The sequence below is a fragment of the Elephas maximus genome, chromosome 14 (genome assembly GCF_024166365.1).
Source record: "Elephas maximus indicus isolate mEleMax1 chromosome 14, mEleMax1 primary haplotype, whole genome shotgun sequence".
Classification (NCBI taxonomy): domain Eukaryota; kingdom Metazoa; phylum Chordata; class Mammalia; order Proboscidea; family Elephantidae; genus Elephas; species Elephas maximus.
The window spans coordinates 48945180-48957042 of record NC_064832.1 but is presented as its reverse complement, the minus strand read 5'-3'; positions in this window follow the sequence as shown (position 1 = coordinate 48957042).

Sequence of the window (11863 nt, the reverse complement as noted above, 5' to 3'; positions counted from 1 at the left end):
ATGGTCTGCTCCACAGCCAGCCCATGGCTTTGATTTGACTAAGGTTATTGAGCTTCTCCATCGTCTCTTTCCACAGATGCAGTCATTTTGATTCCTGTGTAATCCATCCAGGGAGGACCATGTGTATAGTCACCATTTATATTGTTGAAAAAAGGGTATTTGCAATGAAGTCGTTGGTCCTGCAAAATTCTACCATGCTATCTCCCCCTTGTTTCTATCACCCAAGGTATATTTTCCAATTACCAATCCTTCTTCTTTGTTTCCAGCTTTCACATTCCAATCACCAGTAATTATCAACACATCTTGATTGCATTTTATTTATTTATTTATTTATTTATTTATTTATTATCAATTTCAGACTGCAGAAGTTGGTAAAAATCTTCAATTTCTTCATCTTTGGCTTTAGTGGTTGGTGTGTAAATTTGAATAATTGTCGTATTAACTGGTCTTCTTTGTCACCATATGGATATCATCCTATCACCTACAGGGATATATTTCAGGATAGCTTTTGACATATTCTTTTTGACAGTGGATGCGATGCCATTCCTCTTCAATTTTTCACTCCTTGCATGGTAGACCATATGATTATCTGATTCGAAATTGGCCAATACCAATTAATTTAAGCTCACTAAGATATCGATCCTCAAGAGTTCCATTTCATTTTTGACAACTTCCAGTTTTCCTAGATTCATACTTCATATACCAATGTTACAGTTATTAATGGATGTTTGCAGCTTTTTCTTTTCCTTTTGAGTCGTAACACATCACCAAATGTAGGTCCCAAAAGCTTTACTCCAACCATGTCATTAAGGTTGACTCTACTTTTAGGAGGCAGCTCTTCCCCAGTCATATTTTGAGTGCCTTACAACCTGAGGGAAAACCTTGTGGTATAGTGGTTAAGAGCTATAACTGCTGACCAAGAGACTGGCAGTTGGAATCCACCAGCCCCTCCTTGGAAACCCTGTGGGGCAGTTCTACTCTGTCCTATTGGGTCACTATGAGTCGGGATCGACTCAACAGCAACAGGTTAGGTTTTTGGTTTTACAGCCTGAGTGGCTCATCTTCTGGCACTATATCAGACAATGTTTCACTGCTATTTAGAAAGCTTCCACTGTCCAATTCTTTCAGAAATAGACTGCCAGGTCCTTTTTCCTGTCTGTCTTAGTCTGGAAACTCTGCTAACACCACCCCACCATTGGTAATCTTGGTGGTATTTGAAATACTGGTGGCATAGCTTCCAGCATAACAGCAATACACAAACCACCACAGTAGAACAAACTGACAGACGAGTGGTGAATACACGCATGTATACACACAAAAATTATTTTTAACTAAATGGAATCATACCACTTATGCTGTTTTGCAAATTGCTTTCTTCTCTTAAGAATACCTCTTGGATCTTAAAAGCTTGTGAGCAACCATCCAAGGTGCGACAGTGGTCCCTGTTCGGCTGGAGCAGCAGAGAAAAAGGAGAGCCAGGAGGAGGAGGAACTATACTCCATTTCTGATTGTCTCTATTAATAACAGCCTCCTTTGGCATGAGGTCAGAAGAATCAGATGGTTCCCGTCTACCATTATGAAAATTGTTTTGACCAAAAATTCTATAGCAGAATCCTGATCAAAAGGAGGAAACTGAGAAACAGTTTTAATTCTTCTGTAATCTGGATTTCTGGGATCTACCCAGGACATTTGCCCTCAGATGTCTTTTTGAACCTTGAGTCTTAAAGAAACTGATCTCCTAAAAGTCACCTTTAAATCAAACAATGGTCTAGACAAACTAGTGAAAACAAGTTTGCCTTAGGCATTAGGCTCTTTTGCAGAATTATCTATGTGCAGTCAGTTTCAAGGAACAGAAACTTCAAGGTCAGACTAGAAGCTGTGTTTTAGGGTAAGTTGTTATTTATAAACACTGTCCTAGCCCCGTTTCCATGGCAATGCCAATATAGTAATGTAGTATAAGAATTTTGGAACTTTCATCTTCAGAATATTTTTGACTCCCTAGCCAAAATGTTACCCTGATTTGCAAATTGTATATTAAATAAACTTCAATCAATTTCTTAGGAAAGAAAAGAATACCTCTTGGGGATCTTCCCATGTCAAGATTTAAAAAAAAAATATTTTCTATTATTCATTTTAAACACTATATTGTAGCCATCCAACCAAGGTGATCCAACCAAGGTGGGGTGGAACCGCATCCAAAATTTGGTTGTGATGACACCACATACTTACTAAGAAGGTATGAGAATGTTTATGACTCACATAATGAGACTTTCCGGCATGAGCAAGGCAGGCTCCCAAGCTAGCCTGAAATGGCTTGAGAAAGCAGAGAAAAGAAACTGGCTTAGAATTTTATGGTGGTGTCCCAGGGTGAAGGTTCCTGCATGTGATGGGAAGGTTATGTGTCAACTTGGCTAGGCCAGGATTCTCAGTGGTTTGGCAGAAATTATGTAATCATCCTCCATTTTGTGATCTGATGTGAGCAGCTCATCAGTTGAAAGAGGAATTTCCTTGAGAGTGTGGCCTGCATCCAATATATATATAGATGTTCTGGCAAAGCTCACCTTCTCTGGATCCTGCATCATACTTGTCATCCTCTGACCCCTGGTTCTTGGGGACATATGGGCAGGTAATCAGGAAGCTGGGGACACTGAGCCCCTAAATTCTGTTGAATCCCTCCTACCAACAGACCAGTCCTCTCACTCCCACCTGAAGAGATTACTCAATCTTTGTCTGCTAAACCACCCTCCCCAGTAAAACAATGATCCCTTCCACTCCCACCTGATGAGATTAACCCAGAGGTGCCTGAAGAGTTTTTGTCTAAGACATCACCTGGGGTGGTGCCTGGGGTGTTGCTTTGGACATTGCCTGAGGCAGATGCCTTAGAAGATATTGCTAAATGTCCCTAGAACCCAGTCTGACTACCCATTTTGGCTTCTAGACTTATAATTAAACTTAAGTCCCAGGCGGCCCCAAGAGAAGTACAAAGTGTGACCTAAGAGGAGGTGTGCTACACTCCAAAAGAACTGCTTGATTTTTCTAACATGTACAAACAGGAACCTGCAGAATATGCATAGAAATAGCTATGAAGGGTGTGGGATAATGGTGCAAGGAACATAAAGAATCAGTCTGAGTTTATTGATACGGGCCCACTAAGCACAGATTCTTCAATGTTTCAGCTTGAGAGGTTAGAAAAGGATCCGGTAGTTTATTTGTTTGGTTCACTGAAGCATGGATTAAGTGGCAGCCTACACTAAATCAAGTTGAAGTGCCAGACTTGTTTTGGAATACTGTAGAAGGTATCCAAAGGCTTAGGGAAATAGGCATATTAGAGTGGATTTATCAGGTTAAACCCCCAGGTTACTCCACACATGGAGTTCTAAAAGGCCACACCTTTTACAACAATGGTGAGGAAAAAATTGTGAAGGGAGCCCCAGAATCCTTGAAGACTGCTGTGATTGCTATTTTATGTAAGTCAGATTTGACAGTGGAACTCCTATAATGAATTAAAACACCTAACTATGAGGCTGATTGGACCCTGTGGTGGTAGAGGCCGAGTGACATCACTTAACTGACAAAGACAAGGTAGGCATGGTTACTGTAATGAACAGCAAAGAGGTAATTGGAATAATCTGACTCATATATGAATTTACGGCATTGACTATTTAGTTACAGTGTCCCTAAGAATAGAATAGATGAGAAATCTACTAAGTATTTACCTGATCTGTACAAGTGGAAGAATTCTAGGTCAAGCGAACAGTAGTCTAACCAAATCACCTGAATAGTCACAGCCCTGCAATCAATTCCTACATTTGAGTGAATTTACAGACCCAAAACTCCTTGAGTGAAGAGGGGCCCAGCCCCCTTGGGGAAGGACCTCACTACACTGCCAAAAATTTATACTGTTAATCTTTCTCCTAGCATTCCCCAAAAGAATCTAAGGCCATTTATGAGAGTGACTGTTCATTGGGGAAAAGGAAATAGTTGGATTTTGGGAGGATTACTGGACACTGGCTCTGAACTGATGCTAAATCCAGAAGACCCAAAATGTCACTGTGGCCCATCAGTTAGAGTAGAAGTATACGGAGGTCAGATTATTAAGGGAGTCTTAGCTCAGGTTCATCTCACAGTGGGCCCAGTGGGTCACTGAATACATCCTGTTGTGATTTCCCTAGTTCCAGAATGCAAAATTGGAATAGAGGTACTCAGCAACTGGCAGAAACCTCACATTGGATCCCTGACATGTGGAATAAGGGATATTATGTTAGGAAAAGGCAAGTGGAAGCCATTAGAACCGCTCCTACTTAGAAAAATTGTAAAGCAAATGTGATACTGTATTACTGGAGGGATTTCAGTAATTAGCGCCACAATCAAGGACTTAAAGGGTTCAGGGGTGGTGATTTCCACCACATTTCCATTTATCTAACTTATTTGGCCGGTGCAAAAAACAGATGGGTCTTAGAGAATGACAGTGGGTTATTGTAAACTTAACCAGGTGGTGATTCCAATTGTAGTTGCTGTTCCAGCAGTGGTTTCATTGCTAGAGCAAATTAATACATTCCTTGCTACCTGGTATGCAGCTATTGATCTGGCCAATTCCTTTTTCTAGATTCATCTTTCAAAGGAACACCAGAAGCAGTGTGCCTTCAGCTGGCAAGGCCAGTAATTTGCCTTCATTGTACTACCTCAGGAATATATCAAGTCTCCAGCTCTATAACATAATTTAATCCACAGGGACATTGATTGACTTTTTCCTTCCAGAAGAGGTTACACTGGTCCATTCCATTGATTACATTATGCTGATTGGACCTAGGACCTAGGAAGGAAGAAGTAATAATGGATCTAGACTTACTGGTAAGACATTCTGAGGGTGGGAAATTTATCTGACAAAAATTCAGGCATCTCCCAGCTCAGTGAAATTTCTAGGGTTCCAGTGGTTTGGGGCATCTCAAGATGCTCCTTCTAAAGTGAAAGGTAAGTTGTTACATCTGGCCCCTCCTACAATTAAAAAAGAGTCAATTCTCCTGGTACGCCTCTTTGGATTTTGGAGGCAACATGTCCCTCATTTGGATGTGCTACTCTGGCCTATTTATCAAGTGACTCAAAAAACTGCTAATTCTGAGTGGCGCCTAGGTCAAGAGAAGGCTCTGCAACAGGTTCATGCTGCCATGCAAGCCACTCTGCCACTTGGACCATATGATCCAGCTGATCCAATGGTGCTTGAAGTGTCAGCGGCATATAAAGATGATGTTTGGAGTCTTTGGCAGGCCCCTGTTGGTGAGTTACAGCACAGACTCTTAGTTTTTTGGAATGAAACTCTGTCATCCTCTGCAGATAACTACTCTCCTTTTGAGAAACAGTTTTGGCTTCTTACTGGGCCTTAGTAGAGACTGAACTCTTAATCATGGGCCACTAAATCACCATGCAGCCTGAGCTGCCCATCATAAACTGGCTGGTGTCTGACCCACGGAATTATAAAGTCGGAATCGCACAGCAAAACTCCATCGTTAAATGGAAATGGTATATATGAGATAGCACTCTATCAGGACCTGAAGGCACAAGTAAGTTGTGTGAGGAAGTGGCCCAAATGCCCATGGTCTTCACTCCTGTCACATCACCTTCCCTCTCCCAGTCAGCACCTATGGCCTCATGGGGAGTTCCTTATGATCAGTTTACTGAGGAAGAGAAAATTCATGCCTGGTTTACAGTGGTTCTGTTCGATACCCAGGCACCACTTGAAAATGAACACCAGCAGCACTGTAGTCCCTTTCTGGGACATCCCTGAAGACAGTGGTGCAGGGAAATCAGCCTGATGGGTATAACTTCAAGCAATGCACCTGGTTGTTCATTTTGCTTGGAAGGAGAAATGGCCAGATTTGCGATTGTGTACTGATTCATGGGCTGTGGCCAATTGTTTGGCTGAATGGTCAGGCATTGATGACAAGGAAGTATGCAGAAGAGGCATATAGATAGACCCTTATGAATGGGCCAAAGTAGTGAAGATATTTGTCAAATGAATAGGATGATGCATTTTGTGAAAATCAGTCATCTTTTTCCCCAAATACTCCTGTCACTGCCCAATGGGATCATAAACAAAGAGGTCATGGTGGCAGGGATGGAGGTTGTGCATGGGTTCAGCAATGTGGACTTCCACTCATTGAGGTCGACTGAGCTACAGCCACTGCTGAGTGCTCAATCTGCAAGCAGCAGAGGCTAACGCCGAGTTCCCAGTACGGCACCATTCCTCAAGGCAATCAGCCAGCAACCTGGTGGCAGGTTGATTACATTGGACCACTTCCATCATGGAAAGGGGAGCATTTTGTTATTACTGGGATAGGCACTTAAGCTGCATATGGATTTGCCCTCCCTGCGTGCAATGCTTCTGTGAAAGCTACCATCTGTGGGCTCACAGAATGCCTTATCTACTGTCTACATAGAGTGTTGCCTTGGATCAAAGAACTCACTTAACAGCAAATGAAGTGTGGCCACTGGCCCATGCTCATGGAACTCAGTAGTTTACCATGTTCCCCATCATCCTGAAGAAGCTGGCTTGATAGAACAATGGGATGGCCTTCTAAAGACACAATTAATGTGCCAGCGAGGTGGCAGTACCTTGTAGGGTTGGGGCAATGTTCTCCAGGAGGCTTTATATGCTCTAAACCAGCATTCAATATATGGGAAATTGACAACAATTATGTGCGGTGGTTGCACAACATGAAGAATGTAATTGATATAGATATATTGTGTTGTTTAAGGAGCCCTGGTGGCACAATGGTTAAAGTGCTCGGATGCTAACTGAAAGGTTGGCTGTTCAAACCCACCAGCCAAAAAGCAGAATAAAGAAGTGGCAGTCTGCTTATGTAGAGATTATAGCCTTGGAAACCCTATGGGGCAGTTCTACTCTGTCCTACAGGTCACTGTGAGTCAGAATTGACTTAATTACAATTGGTTTTGTTTGTTTTATATTGTGTTGTTGTTGTTTTTAGGTACCATTGAATTACTTCCTACTAATAGCAACTCTATGAGACAGAACCCACCAGAACGAGATATTGCCTGTCCCTGAACCATCCTCACAATTGTTGCTTGCCGTGTTTGAGCCCATTGTTGGAGCCACTGTGTCAATCCACCTCATTGAGGGTCTTCCTCTTTTCCGCTGACCCTGTACTCTGCCAAGCATGATGTCCTTCTCCAGGGACTGGTCCCTCCTGATAACATGTCCACAGTATGTGAGACAAAGTCTCGCCATTCTTGCTTTTAAGGAGTATTCTGGCTGCACTTCTTCCAAGACAGATTTGTTCATTCTTTTGGCAGTCCACAGTATATCTGATATTATTTACCAACACCGTAATTCTTCTTTGGTCTTCCTTATTCATTGTCCAGTTTTTGCATGCATATGAGGCAATTGAAAATACCATGGCTTGGGTCAGGCACACCTAGACCTCAAAGTGACATCTTTGCTTTTTAACACTTTAAAGAGGTCTTTTGCAGCAGATTTGTCCAATGCAATGCATCGTTTGATTTCTTGACTGCTGCTTCCATAGGTGTTGATTTTGGATCCAAGTAAAATGAAATCCTTGACAACTTCAATATTTTCTGTTTGTCATGATGTTGCTTATTGGTTAGTTTTGAAGATTTTTTTTTCTCTATGTGGAGGTGTAATTCATGTTGAAGGCTATAGTCATTGATTTTCATCAGTGAGTGCTTCAAGTCCTCTTCACTTTCAGCAATCAAGGTTGTGTCATCTGCATATCACAGCTTGTTAATTTGTCTTCCTCCAAACCTGATTCTGTGTTCTTGTTCAAATAGTGTGGTTTCTTGGGTTATTTGCTCAACATGCAGATTGAATAAGTATGGTGAAAGGATTCAACCCTAATGCACACATTTCCTGATTTTAAACCATGCAGTATCCCCTTGTTCTGTTAAAAACGACTGTCTCTCGTCTCTGTACAGATTCCACATGAGCACAATTAAGTGTTCTGGACTTCCCATTCTTCCCAATGTTATCCATAATTTGTTATGATCCACACAGTTAATTGCCTTTGCATAGTCAATAAGACGCAGGTAAAATCTTTCTGATATTCTCTGCTTTCAGCCAGGATCTATCTGACTTCAGCAATGATATCCTCAGTTCCACATCCTCTTCTGAATCCAGCTTGAATTTCTGTCAGTACCTTGCCAATTTACTGCTGGAACTGCTTTTTGAATTACCTTAAGCAAAATTTTACTTGCGTGTGATATTAATGATATTGTTTGGTAATTTCCACATTTGATCAGATCACCTTTCTTGGGTGTAGGCATAAATATGGATCTCTTCCAGTCGGTTGGCCAGGTAGCTATCTTCCAAATTTCTTGACCCAGACGAGTGAGCACTTCTAGTGCTGCATCTGTTTGTTGAAACATCTCAATTGGTATTTCATCAATTCCTGGAGCTTTGTTTTTTGCCAATTCCTTCAGTGCAGCTTGGGCTTTTTACTTCAATACGATCTGTTCTTGATTACATGCAACCTCCTGAAATGTTTGAACATTGACCAATTCTTTTTCCTATAGTGACTCTGTGTATTCCTTCCATCTTCTTTTGATGCTTTCTGTGTTGTTCAATATTTTGCCCATAGAACACTTCAATATTGCAAATTATTCCATTGCTTATTATAAAATATAATATGTAAACAGGGCTAGGGCATTTTCAGTTGTATCTAGTGCGCATGTGTGTGGTATCATGCTAGGCACAAGTATGACTTTATAATTGTTTTTATTTAGACATCATGTGTGATTTAAGGAGATGTGTACAGGTACCAAGCTGACAAGAGGCAGACAGTGATGGTTAAGGTTATGTGTCAACTTGGCTAGGCCAGGATTCTCAGTGGTTTGGCAGATATTACATAATTATTCTCATTTTGTGATCTGATGTGAGCAGCTGATTGGTTGAAATGAAGTTTCCATGGGGTGTGGCCTGCATCCAATACATATAGATTTTCTGGCAAAGCTTGCCCTTTCTGGGTCCTGCATCCAACTTGTCATCCTCTGACCTCTGGTTCTTGGGATTTGAGCCAGTCGCTTGCCATCTGACCTGTAGATTTTGGGACTTGCCAGCTCCTGCAATTGTGTGAGTCAGGAGAAGCCTCCAGCCTGACACCTGACCCAAGGATTTGGGACTTGTCAGCCTCCACAACTATATGAGCCATGTCCTTGACTTAAATCTCTGTGTGTATATGTGTGTGTGTGTATATATATGTGTGTGTGTATGTATGTGTGTATATACATATCTATAGGGTTGCTGTGAGTCAGAATGACTCGACAGCACTGGGTTTGGTTTTATATATATATATGCACATATATTATGTTTCACTGATTTTGCTCCTCTAGAGAACCCAGCCTATGACTCTGCATGGATGGGGGGCTTATGTGGTTTTAATTTCCTGCTAGAGCCAAGGGAGGAACCATCCAGACTTTCTTATCAGCTTGCCAGATGTGGGCCAGAAGGGAAGGAGGATTGTTGGGGCTTGAAAGTTGTCAGCAGTGAAACATCAAAAATGAAGTTAGACTTGTTATTATCCATTTTTTGCTATTGCTTGAGACTTCTGTTACACAAATCCTCTTTACTCTTGGAAAACAGTCCTTACAACTTCAAAAAAGCAGATAGAGCTAAGCTGACATACTAAGGTAATGAATTTGTGTTTATTATTTGTTTAATAACCTCCCATGCATAACATCCGTGCTCCTGATGGCAAATAAATAGTGGTGACAAGCACAAAGCAGCACACAGCACCTTTCAGGGTGTCCATCTGGAGTGATAGATGCCCTCTTGGTCTGCTGGCTCTGGTCTCATTGTATTGCTTTGCACAAACCAACCCTCCCTGTTCTTGAGGTCCTGTGTTGCCAGCCTGGTTCTGTCCCAGCTTTCTAATGTGACTCTGTGTTGCTTCAGGCCAGTTTCCCATATGTCTTTTATAAAAGCGAGTCATATTCTGCTTTGTTCCCTGTAGGAGGACTCATCTTTGGTCTTTCCCCTTGGAGCTCTATAGGCACAGAGATTAAAGGTAGAAGGGGGCCTAATAGTTTTTCCCATCTCAAAACAGCAGAATTGACTATTTTCTATTCAGTAAGTGTGAAGGACTAAGTCAGGGTAACCAGAAGGCAGGCTGACTGAGGTCTAATCACTGAATTTTGGGTAAAATCACGAAAATGCCTTGTTGATAGTACATAGTAGTCAGAACAATTATTTTTCCACTTGCAAAGAATTCTGATTAACATGGAAATGTAAAAGAAAAACCTGAGTTGAGAACAGAAGTTTTAAGGCAACAAGAGTCTGGCTCTCCCGTCAGCATTTGTAGCACTAGGAAGCATTTAGGCCCAATTTGACATTTGAGATCAAGCAGATTAAAGCGCATGTTTTTTTCCACCTGGCATAATAGTAGCCAGTGGAAGCCACAGTTAATAATTATTTCCCTGAGCCTAGAGAAGTTTCCACAATAGAATCTTTTTTATCCTGGCAAAATGAGGGCATATCGTAGCCAGCACTTACAAAGCTGGCAAACAAAGGTTTGGCCTGCTCTGGCTGAAAATATCTTCAGCATGACAACCACTGTTGTTCCCTTGCCTTCTACCATCTTCCAATTACCCTTTGTCTCTGCATCATTAATCTTTCAATTCCGTTCATGTTCTTCATACTTCAGGGTAACTTTACACTCAGAAGAGTTTGTGGGCATATGGAGTAAAAGGAACAAGGGTTTTTATTGCTGTAGATGTTTAGATCTATCAGCCAAAGTTCCAAGGTGGAACTTCTCTGGCCACATTCATGCAAACATTTTGGAAATTTGAATTGCTGACAAACTGAAGGGTAAGGATTTGATCACTTAATAATGAGAACAATGTGGGGTCAGTCAGGATGCAAGAAATTATAATCCAAGTCAAATCAATAAATGAATACTGGGTACTTACTCTGTCTTAAAGACATAACCAGAAAGTACCTTAGAAGCAAGGATATGAGACTTCAGCTTGCTTACTTGGACACGTCATCAAGAAAGACCAATGACTAGAAAAGGACATCATATTTGGTAAAGTAGAGGGTTAGCAAAAGCAAAGGAAATCCTCAATGAGATGGATTGCTATAATAGCCAGAAAAATGGACTCAAGCATTCTACTGATCATGAAGATGGTGCAGATACAGGCAACGTTTTGTTCTGTTATACATAAGGTCATCATGAGTCAGAGTCGATTAGATAGCAACTAACAACAAAAAGAGAAACGACACTGTCTAGAGTGCTGTGCTGTGTCTTAGGGGTTACTGAAAGCAATGCTGATAAAATGACAGAAAGCGTTCCTAGAAGGAGGTATAAGGCAGAGTTTCCACCACTGACTCAGTGTTATCAAACCACTGGCAATAGCTTTGTTTTGTCATCTGTAAATGATTGTTGTTGTTATGTGCCGATGAGTCAGTCCCCATTTATAACAGAATGAAACAGTGCCCGGTCCTGCACCATCCTCACAATCATTGCTATGTTTGGGCCCATTGTTGTAGCCACTGTGTTAATGCATCTCATTGAGGTTCTCTCTCTCTTTTTTCCTTCCTTTCCTCATTCCTTCTTTTCCTTTCCTTCCTTCCCTGCCTTCCTTCCTTTCCTTTTTAAATTTCATTTTGTTGTCATCATTGAGAATATACGCAGCAAAACATACACCGATTCAACTGTTTCTACATGTACAATTCAGTGACATTGATTACATTCTTCAAGTTGTGCAACCATACTCACTCCCCCTTTTCTGAGTTGTTCCTCTCCCATTGACATAAAGTCACTGCCCCCTAAGGTTTCTATCTAATCTTTCAACTTGCTGTTGTCACTTCGATCCCATGTAAATAGTTCTTAAAAAG